Source organism: Tympanuchus pallidicinctus, unplaced genomic scaffold, assembly GCF_026119805.1.
Source record: "Tympanuchus pallidicinctus isolate F22 unplaced genomic scaffold, pur_lepc_1.0 scaffold1, whole genome shotgun sequence".
NCBI lineage: Eukaryota > Metazoa > Chordata > Aves > Galliformes > Phasianidae > Tympanuchus > Tympanuchus pallidicinctus.
In genome coordinates, this window is record NW_026294618.1 from 56872523 (window position 1) to 56895454 (window position 22932).

At 35.5% G+C, this 22932-nt stretch overlaps 1 long non-coding RNA gene across 1 annotated transcript; it reads left to right on the top strand.

Moving 5' to 3' along the window:
- Positions 1-10386: 10386 nt before the first annotated feature.
- LOC128083992 (uncharacterized) lies at positions 10387-22458 on the top strand. Its single transcript, XR_008208292.1, has 3 exons — positions 10387-10439; positions 22036-22233; positions 22333-22458. It is a non-coding gene; the product is annotated as an uncharacterized LOC128083992 (long non-coding RNA).
- Positions 22459-22932: the final 474 nt, after the last annotated feature.

Genomic DNA, 22932 nt, shown 5'->3' on the forward strand with positions numbered 1-22932 from the left:
CTGTCTCAGCATGAGATTCAAAATGCCTTCCAATAATGTTAAAGTACACTACAGTATCTTACCAAAACTATGCATTTCAACCCTTAATTCCTCTTTTTGAAGAAATACAAAATGCTATTTTAGCAATGAGCCAATCTCAGCATTAGTAAGGACACTCAGAGGAGAAAATAGTTTTCAGATGCATAAGCTATGTTAAAAAAATTAAGCTGATTTCTCCAATTATTGCAGTAAAGTGAGTTTTTCAGTCAGACAGAATGTCCGAAGTAATTGGTATTGAAATTTGTATTTAAGCAAGATTTATTGACCAGATATTTTTGTTGTTGCTTTGTTTGTTTTTTCTCCCAAATCCTGCTTTGTTTCAGTTGTCTTATTGGTGATTATTAGAAGCATCAGAATGCAAATACTCCCATCATAAAATAAGGGAAGAGTTCTCAAAATGCCTAACTGGCATGGATCTCTAAGTCTTTTATGAATATTTGACTCTATTTCTCTCATTACAAATACATTTTCTTTAAAATTTTGCAATGGACCAGGGATATTATTTATCTTTTTTTAATATTTATATTAAAATGTCACTCAAGATATGGAATTTAATAATCTTTACCTAATAAAAGATAGTCCTTACATTTTTAAAGAAATCAATCTTCTTAAACACAGGCATTGAAGTTAAGATCCTAAAAAGAAGCCTTCCACACACAGCAGAAAGTGACTGCTTTTGAGAATTGGTATTCTTCTGCATACCCTAGATTTACAAGTCATATTAAAAGAATCCTGACCCTGAGTCTCTGAATATTTTAAGAACAAGCATTGCAGATTCTGGTGTCCGTTTTTATTATTTCCACCTGCGATTGTTAGCTCAGTAAAAAGGTAAGAACTTCAGAATATGATTTTAATGGTAATAATTAGGGGTGAGGCTTCAGCTAACCTGTCCAGCTGAAATCAAGGTTATGATTCTTTTCATAGCTGAGGTTAATGCTGTAAATACCAGTTGCACTCCTTGTTGAAGTACTGCTTCAGTAATTCATTGGGGTAAAATGATCTCAGTCTCTGGCAATGAAGATCCTCTAAAGGCTTTGGCAAGAAACTGCATAAAGCAGTAATCAGAAGCAGTACCATGCCACAGAATAGGAAAATACTATCTTCAGTCATTTTAACTTTAGAGATACAAAGATTCCTTCCTTCCTTCCTCCCTTCCTGAGAATTCAGCTTAAAGGAAAAAAGTAATTCTGTAATTTACACCTCTGACATTAAGCTGAAAAGAAGCACTGCAGACACCTGCTTCAGAATTGTCATTGTTTCCATGGTGCCACTTTCTATCACCTATTTTTAATAGTTTACACAACAAGATCAAGGGTGTCCCAGCTGTTACTGCCACTGTTGCTAAGCAACCTTTAAATCAGAGTTCAAGAAGACAAAGAATCATGCTTGAAAAATTTCTCAAGTGTCTGCTTTCCCCCTTCTTCTTCTGTCTACACTATTTTTCAGATGCCATGTTTTCTGTTCCTTTTTTTTTTGCTCCTATCAAATTCTGTATGAATCAACGGAATAGCCTAATTCAAAGTCCAACTTCTAGTTACAGCAGTCACTACTGGATGCAAAAGAGGAAGCTGTGGCATTAGGATTTTTATAACATAAACATATATATATATATATGTTTAAATCCAAATATTTTTAGGACACTATGACCCTCCACTGCTATTGTATAATATCTGTGCCTGGCTGCTTCATGGACTGACATACCAATAAATGGAAGGAGATTCAGAGCTTATAGGGAGTTTCAGTGCCCACTGTGCTTTCTACAATCAGAACACCATCACCTGCAAAAAAGCTCAGAGAGGTTGAAAACTTACAGCAAAGAGAAAGAAAAGTTTGAATGAATGAATCTGGAGAATTTTGAGTCTGGGTTTCTGTTATAAAATGTTAACAGTTTTTGAATTTTGTTGCTCAGCTGTTAGCATCCCTCCTCTAGTAGTAGTAGTAGTAATACATCTTTTTCATTAGATACATTAGCTGTGCTAACAATGGAAATAAAGCAGTGCTGTGGAATACAGGGGTAAAGGAAAACATATAGTTAAGAGATCCTGCACTTCATTTAAAATCTTTGCTTAGCTCAATAGCTTTTCCTTTTCCTCTCCTGGTTTTTGACTTTCACACTAATCTATAGTTTGCCATTCAGGTGTACAAATTCACTCACCTCATACTGAGCATTTCAAAGGGATCTTCTCACTCATTAAAAAAATCTGTCCAGTTTTCAGCTTGAAGAGAATTTCCATGCAATTTCAATACTCATAAAGAGATTTCAGTTTGTTTCTGTCTCATCAACTATCCTTAACTTGAGAAATTTCCTAGAAGGTATAAGGAATAGCTTGTTCTCTGTGTCCTTCCAGCACTTGGCCTTAGTGTTTGACCCCTTTATAGAGTCTTCTCAGGAAGCATAGCAGTTGTGATGGCACATCTTTATTTATTTGCTTGTTTGTTTGTTTGCTTGCCTATTGTCAGGAGATATTCATCCTCTGGGAACAGGGATGAGATCACAAAATTCATTTAAGATAGGTTACTGAACTACCAGATGATGCAGCTTTTGGTCTCTATCTGCCTTGTCTGAACATGAAGCTGGCACAGAGAAACAAATTACTTATCCTGTGAAACCATTTGACCCTTATTTTCATTTCAACTAGGCTGGTATAAATTAGAAGAAAACTCACCACAGTTACAGAACGTAAAATTATCATAAGGAAAGGAGGCAATGTTTAGAGCTTTTATTTGAAATGTAACTCCACTGCCAGTGTTTAATGTTCTTGCTAAAGGCAGTCTTATAATTCTGAGTAAATGAATACATCCTGTCTCAGATTTATTTCACTGATTAATATGAAACCTGCCAAGGAAAGATAGCCTCTTAAAACTCTAAGGTTTTATATGTACATATGTCAGTGCATCTGTTCTTGATAACATGCTGAAAATATTTTCTCTTTATCTAGATTCTAGGAATCTCTCTGAATTTTGTCACCCAAAAAATTCTCAGAAACGTGCTTCATATAAATAACTGCTGTTACAATATTGCCTTTATTTCAGTTAACTTATTTCTATGCCCAAAACTGCAAATAGGAAATTTTCTGGCAGACTAGTTTAGAAGCTGTGAAAATATTTTGCTATTTTTCCCAAATAACTATGGGATAGAACTCCTTATTCTCATTCTACATGGTATTTTTAGCAGATTTATCATTAAATATATTTTTCAGAATAGCTATGTTTAGCAGAATTGTGTCCTTAAATGAACAAGTTGATTTAAAACCAGTGACACGAAACTGGTCCAGGGTTCCTGCATCTAATTTAGGGCTGAAGGCAGAATCCCAGCCTTCACTCCCAGCCATGCAACCCTGATGACTGAGGAAAAAACTTTAAAAGCACAATTATAATAACCTTACTGCATGAACGTCTGTCTTGCCTTCCCTGCCAGAGGTGCAGGAAGTTTTACAATGTGCAGCTGAGTGTTAAGGCTGACAAACCAACACTTGGGGACAAGCAGGTCCTGCCCCTGCCAGAGCAGGAAACGTCTGCAGCAGGAGAGAGGCACAGTGGGCAGGGTAGCTTTGGACAACTCCCAGAAAGCTGGTAACACGGTTGTCTCAATACTTGGCTGTACTGGAGTAATTCCTTAGGGTTCAGATTATTGATCAGGGCATCACTGGGCTAAGCACTGTACAAACAGACAACAAGTAGGGTCAGTTTTGGTCCTGGAGAGCCATGCTGGTTCCTGTAAGGTAGGCTCACTGCAGCATTTCTCTCTTTAAGGAAACAGATCTTCAGACTAATAAGGGGTCACTGGAAATATTCTTGCAAAAACATGCGTCTTGCTTGCCTATTTCTAACTCTATGTAAATTCGGACCCAAATCATGTAATGAGAGATTAAATTTACGGCGCAGCTTAATATAAACAAATGAAGTAAGGGTGATTTAATCGAATACCATACCATTTTACATGCTCAAAGCTGTTCAGCACAGCTATCACTCCTGGCATTTCAATTTCTGTCACTGCATAAGATTAAATCAATATTAACAGCACTAGGATAATACAAATACTAATAACTCGAAACTCATATTCTCCTCCCAGACTTCAAATTCATTGTAATTTGATCTCAGGATTGCAACTGCAGGGGTTCATCCAGCAATCTGTTACTCATGCTACATGAGGGACACAATTCACTTCACCTCCTCCCCCTTTCTTGACAATGTCAACAAAAAGAAAATGAGCACATTGGAATGCAGGCGTATCTCAAAGACACTTTGAAGATCAAGAAATAGAATCTGAAGACTTTATTCCTCTGACGGGTCAAATACTTATTAATATTAATAAATGTGCAATTTCATTGATGGGATTCAACTTTTTTCATTTGGCAAGTCTTCCGTTATGAAACCATCACAGAGCAATTTATAAGCATTTGTTTGACTCTTCCTTCATGAATCATAAATCGTCACCTTAAAGAACTCTGTAGCAGGCTGGTTTTTACAGCAAAACAGGGTTTAAATATCATTAAGAAGATCTAAGAACAGTGGAAATTAGTTGTGATGAAAATAAAGGATATCTAGCACAAATAAAAGGAGATACGTTAAAATAATAAAGAAAGGAGAAATAGTTACTTGCTCATTTCAAAGATATCGTACTGCATTATTTATTCTGATTGTGGAAAATTAGCCATTGACTACCAGGAACAATTGATTTTCCTTCACAGATGTTTTCTAATTACATCTCAGCACTGAAAATTCTAGTCCACTCAGCTACACAAGAAGTGTTTGCACTTAATTTTCTAATTACAGCAGGTGTCCCGTTATCCTTCTACAGACATGTGTACCAAAGAACTCTGGTACTTTCCTTGTAAGCCTTGGTTCTTAGGTATGTTGGAAGAGTAGGATATTGTACACTGTAACAGACTGGAGTGAAATAAATATGGAAACTGTCAGAACTGATGCAGTTATAGGAATTCTTTGTTACCTTTCCTGGGCTGTTTGACTCAGAACTCTGAGATTGTAGCTATTCACTAAGTTCTCACAAGTATAAAGTTTAATGTATGCGTATGTTTAAGAATACATTTACATATACATAGCCATCCATGGGCATGTTTCTATATTTAAATATATTTGTGTTTTGAAAAGTGTGTTGTGAAAAGATAAGGGATCACAAATTCACATTAAGAGTCATAGAATCATAGAACAGTTTGGATTGGAAGGAACCACGTATTTCCAATCCCCCAGATTGAGGCATTGACAACTCTCAATAGACCAGGTTGCTCAAAGCTCCATCCAACCTGGCCTTGGACAACTCCAGGGGGGCTCATCCACAGCATTTATAGGCAACATGTTTCAGTGTCACAACCACACTTAGAGCAAAGAATTTCTTCCTAATATTTTGTCTAAAGCTACCCTGCCATTGCCCCTTGTTCTGATGTCACACAACACTGTAATAAGTCCCTGTCCAGGTTTCCTGTAGGCCTCCTTCAGGTACTGGATGGTTGCGATTAAATCTTTTTGGAGCCTCCTCTTGGCCAAAGAGCCCTGGCTCTCAGCCTGTCCTTGTAGAGGAGGTTCTCCAGCCCTCTTTGTGGCCCTCTTCTGTACTCATTCCAACATCTTGAAGTTGTCCTTGTGTTGGGGGCCCCAGAACTGGATGCAGTATTCCAGGTGGGGTCTCATGAGAGCAGTGTAGAGGGGCAGAATCACCTTCCTCTACTTGCTGGTCACAATTCTCTTGATGCAACACAGAATATGATTGATCATCTTCATGGCCCTGCTTTGGACCCACACCAACAACTTTAATTACTGATGGAATCCAGTCACTCAGTGTTCTGAATCTTTTCAGGAAAACATACAAAAATTTGATAATTGGTAGAGTTAATGTTCACAAAAGAATCCTCAAAGATATTTTGGACTTGTTCAGATTTTGTACGCTGTTGCAAACAAGGGTAGAAGGGAGAGTTGTTTTCTGTTCTGCATTTTAATTACCTAACTCCCTTTGGATTCAAAAACTATGTTTTCTCAGACCTCTTTTACAGTTCTACTCAAGTTGAGTGTAATCTACATCCCTGCAGCCTCATATATTAGGTACATACTGTACCTTACGTTCTCTACACCATTCCCTCTGGCCAAACTGTATGATTCTATTTGTCTTTTCATCTATTGCCTTTATCTTAAACTGAATAGAGATATCAGCAGTATTTAATAGAAACATAAGTACTCAAAACTTATTTTATGGTAAATTACAATTGAAGTTTTAAAAATAAAGATTCCAGCAGATTTCCCAAAGCTCAGTCTGTACTGGAGGATTCTCTACAGCTCAGCAAAACATCACGGTGAGGCACACAGTTATAAAGGTCAGAATGAAGCTAGAGAGGGACTTGATCTGGTCTGCCAAACAAGTGTTGGAATTCTTAGAGCTTTACTATTCATTTAACCTGAAAAAAAGAAAAGGGTGTATTTTATGCCATCCAATGAGAAATGCTATTATTCATGACTGTAAAGGTTAACCCTAAGTCTTTGTAAGGAATTGAATATAAATACATTCTTTTTATTTGTTGACACATAACAGAGAAGCTAAGCAGAACTGTACCTATATTACTCTATTTACAGTAAGGAATAAAACCATTATCAGAAATGTTATGTTGTGCTAGCTCCTGGTCTTTTCTTTTTATTGCAGACGATAAATATTGCTAGTCTTGGTTCTACGTGAGTTTAAGATTGAATTTGTGGTAGTATATTCAACTTTAAATAAGATACGGGATGTAATGAGTTTTTAATAAAAAATTAGCCATAACTATACAATTTGACTATTTTTAATTTTCCTTCCAAGTATAAGTGTATCTCCAAACACAGTTGCTAATCCATCATGTGAAGTCTGATGAAGTATGTTCTATCTTCTTTCCTGAGATCTAAGATATATGCTCATGTGATGGCATTTGTTATTTCCTATAGACTTCTTCCATCCATTCAGTATGTCGAGAAATGCCATTGAACGAAGCGGACAAATGCTGTTTCATTTTGTGTTTCGGATCAAAGTACACACTTTAGTCAAGAGATATATTCGTTGGTGTTAGACCTCCCTCAATGGATTTGGCTGCAGAAAAGGGTCTTTAGTTCCAAGAAAAACCCTTTCCTTGAAAAAATACTTAGCATTTTAGCTTCTGTCAACCAATCTCTCTGTCCGAAGGAATTTTTTTCTTTCTCTCTCTTTCTCTGAAGTCACAAGTAGGTCAGATGTCAAAGATACAAACAGTCTTCTTGTTGGAATCTGCTTTCTTGAAAAGCGATGGTCTAGAAGCTGTAATGATGCTCTCATTCTGCTGTCGCCACCAGCTACCTTGAATGTGACAGCACTCATCTTTTTAAATGGAAGAAATTTTTTCAGTGTGACTGGATTATGCTTGAACATCACAGCAAATTTCACTGAATGTTATCCTCCAAGGAGCAAAAGCAAAAATTTGAAATAAAAAACAGAATAACAATGCTGAAATAGGATCATTGAACAAGAATTTGGAAATCAACTTGTATATTTGTGCTTCCACTAAAGCAGAGCCTTAAACCAAATAAGTTCAGGAAACAGACTGATTGTAATCAGCTTCACTGTCTAATGGATAAAAAGATAGCAAAACATGTCAAGCAGTGACTATTTGGCATTGTCCACAATTCTGTATAGAGTAATTTGATGTTGAAAACTTTGTTGTGTCTCACTAATTTCTCTGCTGTGATGCTCTTAAATTTGCACTCATTCTATGCTTTGTAATAAGTCACTTACTTTTATATAATTTAAATATTTCAAGCATCTTACAATGATTATTTCTAAAGCAATTGCTATAATAAAAATTAATGTCTCCCAGCACTGTGTATTCCTATCAGACTTTTATAATCAGGATGAACAGTTAATTAGCATGTTTGTTTTCACTAGGGTATACCAATTAAGAGATATAACCACACTGCTGTACGTTTCTATTAATGCTTTTCTACATTTAAAGTAAGATCGTACATTCCAGCAGGTGTGTATTTTAATGCTAATAGAAGATATTCCAAAGGATATTGAGCTATTTTACCATCTGTTTCTTCTGCTGGTATTCTTAAATTACTAGAAAATAGACGTTAGGTGATTTCTTTCTTTTCCAAAGCTGCCAGAGTATTAAACGTTATTCAATAATGTTTTACAAAATCATCCAAGCTAAGATTTTAATAATAATACAGCTGACATGAGTAATGATATCTCATAAGTGCTACTTCCACAAATGTGTCATCCCAAATCATCTTGCTTTTGTGTACATACTGTACTTAGTAGTTATGATAACAACATTTTTCTCAAGAACTACATTGGCTACCCCCCTTCTCTGGGCATAAATCTCAATGCTTCTGCCTCTTCTGTTTTTTAATGTTAGGAGATACGTTTATTTTTGTTCATTATGACCTTAAATCAAAACAACAATTACAGGAATTTTTACTTTTATTTCTAAAGAATTTGAATCTGGAGTGGATTCTTCAAATATTATGCTGTTCCTTTTACTGTTAAAATTTGTCTTATCCATATATATAAATTCAAAATCTATTTTTCACTGCACTTAATCTTGGATCTTTTCTGGAATGACAACAAAATCAAAGAAAAAATGTTTTCCACATACTCAGTGAAGTGTTCTTGTAACTAACATGTTCAGAAAAGTGTTCATTTTTGGTGTCAAAATATTTGCATGCACAAAAGTAACTGGACATTATTTTAACATTTCTTCAAAGTGTGTCTACATTTTTCAATTGTAGATCTGTAAACAATCTCAGTGCTTTTCAAGTAGACTTCTATTATTTCACAGGTGACAGATGTAATCAATTTGTTTTGAATCAGTAAGCCAACAGGCTTACTGAAAGTCACAAGTATTGTATCTGTAGTATCTGGATGCCCCATATGTCTCCATAGTTAAGACTCAACCTTAAATATTTACAATAATTGCGTTTTATGCTGTGTTTATTTTTTTAGCAGCTGCAGTGCTCTCAAGTAATGCTTTCCAAATTATTCTCTTCAACAGCGTTGTTTAAGATGGTGATATAACTACTACTTTATTTTTATCAAGACTGTGAAAAGAATTCATAGGTGGTGGTAATTATGTTTGTATGTATATATATATATCAGTCAAACTTCTGATTACTTGCATAAAATATTTATGGACTTATTGAAGGAAATTTTATTTCTCAAGAATGTTTCACCTTTTACATTTTTAATCTAAACCACCTGTAGATTTATTGCTAACAGTGATTTCAATTGGAATTTGTTTCCAAATTAAAACTCCTAAACATAGGTGGATTTTGGTACGTACCTACACACGCAGTAAGTGACTGGCCTTAAATTAGTGGAGTTAATGGAGACATAGGGCTCAGCTCAGTTTCTTAAACGTACTAAGCTAACACCAATGGAGAATTTCAGGGTATCAAAGCAAACATCCTACTTCTATGCCATAAAGACTTGAAAATCCTTTAAACTCTATGTCATTTTATTATTTCCGTATCAAATGCTTTAGGACATTTCAGCTGGCAGTTGAATGGTTCCTCTGATCTTTGTGTGTGTCAGGGCATGAAGAGTGATACAGTTCATCCTGAAGCAGACAACAACTGGTAGCCAATTAAGCTCAGACTTACCCTCATTCTTGGTTTCTACTTCTCCAGGAAAAGTTGTAAAGCAAATAATTCTATTTTAAAGAAAACTGATACAATTCTTTATAATTACACCTCATTCAATTGCCAGAGAAGGCACACTGGACTACCGGCTTCAGTTTCTCAAACATCTGATTTCTCTCATCACACAAGTCTTGAGATGAATGAACTCATTCTGAGCAGAAATTACATATGAAATGTGTGGGAGCTTTCCAAGCTGAAGAGTGAATCTGGAATACTCTGGTAAGAAGATTCAGTTTAAACATATGTTATCAGAAGATTATCTAACCTCTACCCAATCTATCTTAATAGTAATCTTTAGGCAAAGAAACACAGCACAAATTTTTCAGAACAAGTTTTCTTGCTATAGGTTAAGAAGATTTCTAGATTTTAACTAGTAAACACCAGAATGTAGATTACCTACCCAATACTACAACATGCTAGCAGATATGATGATATTGTGATGAATAGTTTCTTCTTCTGATTACTTTTTTTAACAAAGTCACGATCAACCTTTCATCATGGATTTCTCATCTGGTGTATGGGAACAGATAGGTCATGGCCTGAACCAGTGATTGGGCATCTGGTGAAGAGATGGAGTCATCCCTGGGAGCACAGGTGCAAGCAATTCACTTTCACAACCGGAATGAATGGATGCAGAATTCCCCCTTCCCTAGCCTCATTTAAGGGCTGTTAGCTGAGAAGGAAGCATCTCTACTTAGAGATTGCTGCCCTATGGGAATTTTTAGCAAGCCCCTACCTTAGGGAACTGGGTAAGTTGTGGGGTTTTTTTGCTTATTATTGTTATTATTATTATTACTAGCTTATGACCAATACCATTCACAGAGCATACTTAACCTGCTCAGAGGTAGTTAAGTCCTTCCCCTCATCTGATACTTCTGGGATTAAATTCTCATGGGATATGAGGATGATGTAATTCTGTAACTGCTGCTTTGAAGAATGGAAAAAGGCTGTGTATGGGAACTGCTGAGTCACAGCCTGAACCTCTGATTGATCACCTGAGGTGAGCCAAGAGTCAGCCAGAGGAACACAGGTGAAGGCAATTCACCTGTGCTGCCGGAAGGGGTGGAGCCTGGCTCCACCTCTCCTAGACCTATTCAAGAGCTGGCTACCAGGGGGGAAGGATCTCTTCTGGAGATCCCTCCTTCTGGTGTTTTGTGGGTGAGCCCAGCATAAGGGTAAGCCTTCCATTTATTCTCTTTTGTTATCATAGTCTACTTTGCCCAACTCTCCTGTTTATTTTGTGATTATAATATCTTAATATCCATTGATTATACAGGCTGTCACAGTATGTCTAAAATCTTGATTGTATTCTCCAAGTAATGCAGTAATAAATTGAAGGGTGTTCCCTCCCCTGCTCCCTAAGGGTGTTTGTAGTTCTCAAAAAAGTTGAAAAAGTCTCTTAAATCTATAACTAAGGTTATAAGCTATAAGCCTAGCTTTTTCTCAGGAGTATGCAGGTATTTAGGAGTGACTATGTACCACACTGTACAGACTTTGCTTTTGAATGTTTTGATTGAGCATTAGTTTAGGATGGCCATTTAAAAAAGAGACAATTCTGATCCATAGATGTGGTGGAACTGGAAAACTAATTCCTAAAAGGAACTGTGGATGTAGAGATATTTGTGTGAGCAGCTGCTGGTTTGGAGGCCATTCCCATGCTCACTTTATGTTTAGGTTTAAATCTCATATTGCAGATGAAGTTAAGTTTAGCAATAGGACTGTATTTGTTAGAGAGAGGGAGACTGTAAGTGTATATGGAGTGGAGCTGGAAAACAAGGTTCCTCTGCTCACCTTTATTTTCTTTAAAAAAAAAAAGTGGAAGACATAAAAATAGTTTTGCTTTTAACATAAGTTAATAAAAATATATACATCTTTATCTTCTTCTGATCCCCAATTTTCTGCCAAGTATTCACTTCCTTGCTTTATTCTGTATGAAATTTCTATGCAGCTGTTTTGCAATATGTTTAAAACTACTTTTTCATTTAGAAGTTTAATGCATTAACTCCAATGTTTGCACTTGAATTGTAGTAATTTATTTCAAATACTAGTTTTTATTTGGCTTTCCAGTTAATTATTTTCTATTAGTTTAATGCAGACAAAAATAAACAGATATTCAGACAGAACACTTCACCACTTAAATTAAATGAGAAGAGAAAAAGGGAAGAAAGCTACATAGAACTGGCTCAAGAAGTGGCCAGTAGTAAGAATATTCCCACTTAAAATGCATCTGTAACTACTACTTCAATACCAGCTACAAAATATTTTGGCTTGTTTCTCACTTGAATTTATCTGGTTTCAGGTTTTATGCACTGACTCTAATAGGTCAAACATTTTAACCTACTAAATTAAGGAAATTGTTAGAATCTGATGCTTGCTTCCCATTAAAATGGAACTACTTTCTTACTAACTTACATCTCTGGCTTGTCTTATGAGCATTTAGGCCTCATTAAGAAAGCCTAGTGTATTGTAATTCAAAGAGGTTTTGTGGAAATTCCATGAATTTTGAGCAAACTACATCTTGCTTCACCATTTTTAAAAAGTGGAGGCATTCTCATTGTGAATGAATTTCAGTATTGCATCTCTTTAAATCTAATAACAGTGAAACATTCACTGCCTTGTTTCTGCTTTTCCTATTAGTCTTTTTGCCATGATGCCTCACTGACAAGAAACATCAAGTTGCTTGTCCACTAAAGCTTTTAAATTCTCCTTGGAATCTTGATTTTCATTATATGGCCCTTCCTTATATGTAATTTTCCTGTACTGCTTTATAGAAAACATCTTGCTTCTCGTTTTGTTCTGTTGAAACTGATGGTATGTGGGTCCATTTTACTTAGAAATACTATATCAATCGAGTTTCCTCGTTTATCGTCTTTCAGAAGTCATTGTTCCAATAGGTATGTCATCCATCAGATTTACCAGTGATTTTTTTTTTTGTTTATTCTTGGACCATTACTTAGAATACTCCAACAAGCAGAATGCTGAATAAACTAATCTCTATAGAGCTCCACTGGGAAGAGAGATTTGGTGCTCAATCCCAGTTGACAAATAATCCTTTGAGATTCATCTTTGGGTTAGTTCTTAATTTTTTATGTGTAATTAATTGATATTATGTAATGGTAATTGGAATTCAGGACCACAATGTAATAAATATATCATGGCCTGACTATATGGCATCTGTACATCTATATTTTGAGCCAAATTTATTATCTAATCAAACAGGTTTATTTGACTAGATCTAATTTATGTAAAACCATCTTGGCTGATGTTAATTTTGTTGCTATTGCTGAACTCCTAATCAGTGAAATTTTATACCAGCATTTCTGTTTTTGTTTAGAACTGTTACAAGGCTTACCAGCTATTGAATATGGAAGATTAACATTTTTTCAAGCTGCTGGAGTTTTCTTGTCTGGAGATTTATTAAAAGTAAACATCAGGGGAACAGGTATCTCCTCAGTCAATTTTTAAGTACTCTTGAGTATTATCTCGATTGAATATATCTATTCATGGTAGATTTTTCTTAAAGTTTCACAACACATAGTTCTGTGACTTTTTTTTTCCCCACCAGTTTTATATCCTAAAATGTGTAAAATGCTCTCACCCTCTTTCTGAGAAATTAAGTCAATGCCTCACATGGAGACAAGATACAGGCATCAGATTTGCTCAGCTGGAGCCAGGCTCTGTAGCCATCACACAGATGTAAAATTAATTCAGATGTCTATAAGACAGCAGTTTTAAATTACTCTGGAAGAACCTCTGGAAACAATGGAGAGTCTCAGGTTTTTCGGCAGTGTCTTGCTTCTTGGCTTTTTGCTGAGTTTAGAACCATAATCTCACTCTTTCTTAGATAAGTTCTTCCAGTATTGACAATAGGTACTCCTGATGTCTTTCTCCATTGCTACAGAATAAGTTTGCACTCTATCACGATCATTCCACTTCTTTCTTGATTGGTATACTGAATAGTGTTATTAGTAATTTTGTTACATCTAGCTTGCATTAAATGCTGTTCTTAGTTCTTTCATTCATGAAATTATTCTAGAATATTTATGTTCACTTATCAGTCTTTTAGTTTAAGAAGAACTCTGCCTCAGTTAAAATAACTACATAATACTGTATGTAATCATTCCTACATCTGACCTATACTGGCCAAAGGGATATTCCATAGCACATGACATGTGAAAGGAGAGGTTAAAAGAGGGGAGTTTATCAGTCAGACTTCTGTTGATCAGGGACAAGCTGTGCATTGGTCAATGGGTGGTAAACAACTGCTTATACATCAGTTACAGCAAATGTATATAAATATTATATGTAAATATCTCCCTCTTCCTTTTCCACATCTTAGAAAACAGTTTTTATCTAAACTCATGAGTTCTACTTGGTACTTTTTTCCCATTCTCTCTCTTATCCCTTGGGGGAAAGGGGGGGAACTACATGATGCTTCACTATCTCCTGGGTTAAAACGCAACAATTCTGAGAAACGAAAGCACCTGATGCAGGGATCAGAGCCACATTTCCACAGAAAGTGCAGTAGGATCAAGTTTGCGATAGGAATGGACAAAATAAATGACCAGCAGATACAGCTCCGTTCACAGTTTGTGGAGATCAGGCCATCATACTCATCCAAGAGCACTTCCTATTCATCCTGCAAATGACGATTAGTTAGCAGCCTGGGCAAATGGAGCTGGTCATGCAGAGTAGTAACCAGAGCTGGCTCCCCCTGCATACAGAGGGGCTCACCTGCTGCTTCCATTGCACAGCCTTGGTGACAGGGAGGTGCTATTGCATAGCATGGCTCTCTCTGCCTCTTCTGAGTTTGCCTCTTCTGAGTTCACCTCTCCTTGAGGATTTTTCTTTCAGCCTCCTGCAAATTCATCTTTTTGTCCCTTTCACCTGTTCCCTGTTATATAACATTAACAAGTTGAAAGTGATATTTCTAGTTTACAACATCCAGTGTCATGGATAGTCTTCAGAGTGTAGTTGCTAACTTACATGAATGGTACATTTTTCTTAGTGTCCTTCATTTCAGTCCTTTCTGTAGAGCTACTTCTCTCCACTTAACTTCTCTACTACTACAGCACTTTTCCACTGCTCTCTCTCTCCTCTCTTGTCATCAAAATTTCTCTCCCATTGGGTATGAAGAGTATTTCTCCCCTATTCCCACTACCTCCTTGTAGGATGTTTAGCTGCAGTCCCAGCAGGTCATCCTACTAAGAGCAGCAGATTTTTCGTGTACTGCTACTTGCTGTCCTCGTGCTTTCATCTTAGACCAGGCAAATGGCATGTTACTGCCTTATAGTCTCATGCAGCAAGGCTTTTTGGTCAGCTTGTCCTATTCCCTTGTGTAGTGGGGTTATGAATGGCTAACACCCTCTCAGATTCTTGTCAAGCTCTTTGGTGTGTTTGTTTTTACAGCCATAAAATGTTAGGTATTACTTTCAAGGCAGTACATATTCACAAACATAATTAAAAATAAGTTTTGTTAATGAATTCTTCATAGTCATTCCTTACCTTTCTGACTTTATAGGGGACAATCCTTTCTGAACTTGGAAATGTTGTGGGGGAGAGGGGAAAGTTGATGACTAATGGCCACATCTCACCTATTCTCACAGACTCTTGTTGTGTCACCTGGTTGAAGATTTAACAGACAGAAGATGTTTCAGTGTAGCACTTTATTCCCCAAATTTAACCTGTACTTCTGACCAGCCGCACCTTAGCCAGGGTCACAGCAGTGCCTGAACTGTTCCATCATGTAACGGCACACAGCTGGCATCTGTGCACCTCTTTCATTTGTTTTTAGCCTGATTGATTCATTTTACACATAAGTGATCCTAACACACAGCACAGCCCACTGCTAGTCACATGCCTTGCTTTGAGGATTTTGATGCCTTGATTATGTAAATAGGGGAGGTTGTTTGGTGGAGCTTTGAGAATGGAACAATAAATCACCTCAACTCGAACACAAATTAATTTTGAGCCTTATCATATGATTATAATATTATCTGTTAACTGTTGTTGTCTGACCAGGATAGAGGAAATAGGAGCCCAGAGATTATTCCCCACTGGCTGTGATTTAAACTGGTTGACATTAGTTAGCTTTCTGGGAGGCTGTGAAGAAATGGCTTCAGTTTTCAGAGTTCGGACTGTGCTACTTTACAAATACTATTTCCACTTACCTGGTGCTCAGCTTTCTGACTCAGGCACCTTAAAAACCTGACTCAAGGCATCTTTTAGAAGTGTCTTAATTTTGGCTGGGACAGAGTTATTTTTCTTCAGTGTCTGGTAACTTCTGGTTTTAGGAGAAAAACAAGGTTGATATCACACCAGTGTTTTTGGTTGTCACTGAGTAGTTATGTATGGAGTCAAGGATATTTTAGTTTTCTTGTACTGCCCTGCCAGAAGGGGGCCTGAGATGTACAAGGGATTGGGAGGTGATAGGACCAGGACCTAACTTACCAAAGGGATATTCCATGCTATACCACATCATGTCAAAGGCAAGATTGAAAAAGGGCAGAGTTCATCAGGCAGACTGCCTCTGCACAGGGGCTACATGGGCACTGGTCAGTGGGTGATGAGACTGATCATGTTTTACACGCACATATAATTGTCATAACAATTACCCTTTTTTTCTTCTTCCTTTCTTCTGTCTTTGTAAATAGCTTTTATCTCAACCCATGAGTTCTACTGTTCATTTATTTTTATTCTCTCCCCCATCCCATCAGTAAATGACTACATGGTGCTTATTTATGTGTTGAGTGAAACAGCAATCAGTTTTTTAGGATTTAATCATTTTTAGTTATTATTATACTGGCTATTGTCTTTTCTACTCCACATTCCTTATGTATAAGAGGAAAAAAAATCAAATCATATATGTGGTGTACATACATGGTTATCATAAATAATTAAAATAAATGAATTTTAAAAAAGAATTAATTTATCTATTTTCATTCTTTGTCTCCTTTTACAATCCATGTCATTAGTAAGTTTTTAACCAACATTGTTCTTCACAATTATGGAACTATTTTTGACCTTCATTCATTCTTTTTAAAACTTCATATTTTCATTCATACTTCTCTCATTGTTTATTATATTACAATTCCTTACAGGTCGTAGATTTCTTCTTTAAAAATGCACAGTATCTTTCAGAAACTCCTGAATAGCAAAATATGATTATAACAACTCCTGAATAGCAAAATATGGTTATAACAAAACACTAGTACTACAAAGCTGCTAACTTTTTCCTGGAGGATACATAAACATTCTATGCACCCATATGTGCTTTTCCTGATGAAAAAGCCAAACAGATATCGTAGCAGTTACACTCAGGGTAAGATATTCTCCAGCTTTTCTAAGTCTATGTGCATAATTGCAATTTTAAATAGCAAAAACCCTGGCACTGTTATTTTGGACTGAGACTCCCAAACAACAAAGAACTTGTTTCACGACATGACTCAGGATGTGATAAGTTATTTGCACTCTGGCTTCAGTTACGTATTGCATCAAGTGATAAAGATTTAAGTGCAAGCACTCAACAAAAGTAGCCTTTGTACTATATCTAAATAATTGATGATTTTTTTTTTTCAAGCATTGGTAAGTCTGAGGAGAAAAAAAAAAGTAAAACAGTGAAGAATGACGCTGATTAGCTGAATTTATGAAAAAATGTTGCTTTTGTAAAACTAACTAATTTTACCACTTTTGTCAATATTGTGTCAACTGAGAAACAAAAGGGAAAAGAATAACGTGGTCTTGTTTTTAAAGTGTATTTTAGAAGCTGATCTGAGGCATGTATTCTGAAGATGGAAAATTGGTTTTATTTTGAGATGTGCTGTTGAATAACTTTTTCACATCTTGTTTAAACAGCAAATGAATTTCTTTTACATAGTTTTATGAAGATAAGATAGAATATATAATCTTGATGGCTCATCAAGCTTTAACTTTCAGATTATTTTCTGTACGGAATTGATGGATCAGTAGATAAAGCTTCAGTTAACGTCACTGAATTGTGATTGCACAGGGATTGTTCACTATGACCAGAAAAAAAAATGATAGACCTGTGAAATTACTCAGACATTTCTAAAATTATGAGCACACATTAATTAAAGCAAGAATGCATCTTCTGCCTCACTATAGTTGCTAAAATGCTTTTCAAGGACTGGACTAGACAGTACTTGTACATGATTTGAGGAAGTACAACCTATAGGACAGAAGCTAACAGGCCTATATTCAGTGCTATATCTACTTATATGACATAGGAATTGTAGTGATATCAACTAGTGAGCATCATTCTTGAGTTAGTTAATTTACAAATTTAGGAGAACAGAACCTTTTATAATACTTTACTATTACAATGATTACAATACACTGTAAATATCTTAAAAATTTTAAAAATAAAACAAAAATTTAGATTTTGCAAAAAATGCCTAAGGAAGTGCAAACAAACTCTCATAAAGACTGGTGCCTCTAGGCAGCATTGAAGAATATCAGGCATAGTAGGTAGTACTATGTCTTCAGATTACACTGAATTTTTAGAAAAAATAAAGGGATGGGGGATTGGTACTCAGACAATCAAGATCCCCCAAAGTGGAGTATGATAGATTATCTGTGTTTTAGCATAGTTTACTTTAATGATTTACAGTAGCAACTGTATTACTTTGCAATCTTCAAGAAAGTTTTTGCTTAGCTCAAACTTTAGCATTTACTTTAAAAGATTCAAGTATGAGAAACTGTAGAAGTTGGCAATCTGGTTTGAAGTTGTAGGAAAAAAAAAAAAACAAGTAAATATGGTGACCTCATTAGATAAAATTCCTCAGCACGAATTTGGGGAAATAATCATGTGTTCATTCTTCATTGTGTCACATAACTCAAATCGGATCCCCAAACTTAGGGTCTGGCAGGGCAGATAAAAGTTACCTGACAATTAGAGATGGTATTTCCATTCAGCAGTCTTTACATTTTGGTGTTATTTTGATTTAAGTGGGGAAAAAAAAGTAAATTAAGAAGATGAGTTAAAGATAGTGTCAAATGATAATTTCTGCCTACCAAGGAGAGACACCCCCCTCCCACCTTTAACCATATCTCCCTGTCAATGTTAGCTTCATAGTCATTGCCATCAAGTGAGCTGGCTGATTACTCTGTCTTCCTACCCAAATTGTAGTTGCATTTTACTCTCTGAATAGAAAGTGAAATAAGACCACAGCCTACATGAAGCACCTAGCTACTCTTCATATGTTTTAACTTAGTAATTGATAGAGCAAAATGATAAAAACTGTTCAGACCTTTGTTATGCAGAGAATGACAGTAACTTTGTTTATTAACTCATTTAATTATAATTGTAGGGGGAAAAAAGGTGTTTAATAGTGGAAAGTGCCTGTGAAAGAGATTCCATTTAATTATGCAAACACTGCTAGGTGATGTAAAGTAATAAGTTGCACATTTTCCATATTAGAAATATGAAAAAGGTATTCCTTCTGTTTTTGTACTAGCAGACAGAATTCTTGTATTTTTGTCAGCATGTGTAAAAGTAACTTTCTGCCTACTTTGCATTCCATTTATGTTTACTTGTAACTTATGACAATGAATATAATGGACCTTAAATATATCATTTGCATTTTTATCATACTTTTTGTTGGATCCAAAAATTTATGAAGCTCCTCTGGTAAGTACAATATTTGTACTTTTTCTTTCTTCCCTCCTTCTTTCTTTCCTGTTTTCCTACAGGCAATGTTCTACCAGTATTCACTAAAATCTGCTAAAATTAGTCAGGCCTTTGCTTTGAGAACTCTCACCCTACTTATTGTGTGAACAGAAAGCAAAGAATTCTAGAGGGGAAAAAAAAAAGACATGATTCTTTCTTTCTGTAATAGCTCTACCAAGGAGGAATAGATTTTGAAAAACAGACATATGGATCTTATACCAAGACAATGAATAAATTATTCCTCTGCCACATTCAAATACTACAGCAGTGTCATAGAAAATCTCATGTGAATATTAGTTTTGTACTGAGATGATAAATTAGGTGGTGTGCAGTATTCAAAGCATGTTGCCAAACTCTGAACAAGAGAATGGAATGAAATACTGAACTTTTGCTCATTCACTGAGAGTAAGTCTTCCTGGGCAATGAACAAAGCTGGGAATCAGTCAGAAATAGTTCATTGAAAAGACATTTTCAAAAGGAGGATGTATAACTTAAACTAAAGGTTATCAACATTCATTCTGGTATTTCCTAAGGTTGGAGATCTTGGTGTTTAACCTTAATGATCTTCAATGTATTTTTAGATGTGTTTTAATAAATGTAATCTTAAAAGCTCCCAATAAAGAGTGAGATCCTATTGTACTAGACTACAAAAAACAGTAAGAGAAAATGACTGCCCTTAAGTAGTTTTTTGTATAAATATGTGCAGTTTTTTTTTTTTTTTTAGAGATTGATGTTGTTCAGAGTAGGAACAATAGGGCTTTTTCTCTTGCAATGCCTTTCAAATTGAGACAGAGATGAGAGCAGCCAAGTGTCTCCACCATAGCTGTTATCAAAAGAATTACTTTACCATAGGGTTCTTAGCTAAAGGTCAGGGAGTTGCTGCAACTCTGCCCTTCTTGTGTTTCTGAAAGGGAAGCAGCTCTCCTCTAAACCCCAGATAGTCAGGACAGGCTCCGAAAATGAAAGAGAAGGTTCTACTATAACAAAGATCATAATTTCCTGAGCTATAAACAACTGAATCACATACATTTTGTAGCAGACTTTTTGAACATTGCTAGAGAACATTTTCTGTAAGACTTAGAAATCTCCTAGCCTTTACAGACAGCACCTAACCCAGTATTTTGTGCACACAAACTAAGCAGTCTTATTCTTTCTGATTGATTTTCGAATTGATATTGACTTTCTGATTCACATTCACCTCACTGAGTACCTTTCATTCATCCATCATATTTCTAGCGTGCTCATCACTGTAGCCTGTCAAGGCTGCACATAAATCATGTGATAAATAATCACATGACAGATACCTATGCAAATGATTATTTCTTTGCCAGTCCCAATAATTTAGTATCTTTCAAAACTGCAGTAATTATAATCCCTTCCTTTCTCTTGGTGTATTTTACTGTACAGCCTATTTATTCTGATCTATTTGTTTATCTTAACCTTCCCTTATTATTTTCTGAGAACAAAAACACTTCTGAAGAAATGAAGCTAATGAGCATTAGAAAAGTCTGCATGAAATCCAAAGCAATTTCATGCCGGTGAAAACATCATGTATTACAGTACTGTAGTTTTGTCTACTGCAGAGCTGTAGACTGATTTTATTATGTAAGGTTAACAGAAATTTAAAAATAATAATAAAAAAAAGGAAAAAACATACAATCCAGTTTTGCAGCCCTTAAATGTATTCTGAAAGAGTGAAAACAACTGAGTGATTTGAAAAAGATACTAAAAACATTGCCTTTATCCTCAACATAATAGGTACCCATGAATATTTGGATTCTTATTTTTCATTTTAATAAAGTTTTACATTTTAATATTAAGAGCTATATTTCTTACAACATGATATTTTTCTTTTGAGTAAAAGAGTCCATTGGAACAATGATTTCTTCCTACTTTTCATACTGCCAACAGAATTGTTACAACAATGTTGCTGGAAATTTCAATCGGTATATGTTTAAAGTCTCTTTTCTGAGTACTTCTACTACCATGGAATTTAATGAACATTCAGTGAAAACTTAAGAAAATCTAGAGCACTCTTTACAAACAGTGACAGAGACCTAACAGTAAGAAAGAAGATGTTTGGTCTTTCAATTTTTAGCTCGCATTTCAGTCAGGTTCCCTCATTGTTACAACCTAAACGATTCCAAAAACTAAAGTAAGCAGTGACAGTGGCACAACATAATGTAATTATAGTTACTCAATAACAATCATATCTCTTTAATGAAAAAAAAACTACTTGTCAAAGTAAGTTTAAATGTAAACTTGATGTCTCTGTCCCTGCACATATGATAGAAAATGTCCCATGCCCCCTAAAACAAGTTAACTAAACCATTAAAAGAGAGGAAGAAATATAGGACAGAAAGCAACAGATTTGCATATTTATTTTCCTCTCTAATTACAAAAAAAAAATTTCCTTGCTATTTAAGAACTAAGAAGAAATGACTAAAATAGCTTTCTTGAAATTGATTCAGTGCTATCATAAAATTCAAGCCCAAAAGTCCTATGAAGTGTTAACTGTATCAAGTTTGTAAAAAAAAAATGGCTAAACTTTTTTGCCATTGAATCAGAATTCTGTAACTAATTAATTTTCAATTAATTGATAAAGATATTATTTTCCATCACAGACATAAATACCAAAGCATTTTTTTCAATTCCAGTTTTTACATAAAACAGAACTTCTCTTGAGTGAATACCTGGAGCATGCTGATTGAATAGATACTGTAAGTAATAAGATGTTGTCCAATTACCAACTGCTGTCAGTAACAAAAAGATCACAGCTCGTACATTTGTTTTGCCTTTCACCAAATTCTGAGAGTGTGGGAAAGTGGCTGTCACAATGGAAGAGGAGGACCTGGGTAGGTTTGGCCTCTCTATTTGGAATTGTTCTTGCTGCCCATCATCACCAAGAATCAATGAGAATCACTTCTAATCCATCTCTTCTTTTTCTCTCTTAGTTCTGTAGAGGGTTCAATCATGATGTGAATTTTCAGCTTGGAATGGCAAGACTGAAGTTCTCCTATGTTTCTGAGAGGTGTTATCACAAAGGCTGAGATAGAATCAGATACCCTAGGAAGCGAAGAGCTGTAAGTCTTGGCTTTTTTATCCTTATGGCTTTTTCTCCTGGGAGAGGCTGCTTTTGCTCAGCAGCCTTATGTCCCCATTCCCATTTCAAGGCAAGTAATTCTTCTTGTAAAGGGAGCATAGAAACTTTTTAGTCTTGGGTTATACTTGAATTTAGATCTCTTCATACTTTAGTAAACCTAAAGTATACTGACTAGTATCAAAATACACCAATGGTGTTTTCTTTAGGCATCCATATTTATTTGTACATTTGGAAAGAAGTCTTTCAGCTACATCAGTCCTACTGGACTTTAACCACTGGGACTTCTCTGAGGATGTATTTATGTTTTTTCAAGATCAGGACTTAGATCTTCCAAAGATGACTGAAATTGTTACACAGATAGCAAGGGGAATTTTTTAAATTATCATTTTTTCTGCTACAAATTCAATATTTATTTCTTTCTTTGTATAGTTTTTGTGTGGTACTGTCCTTA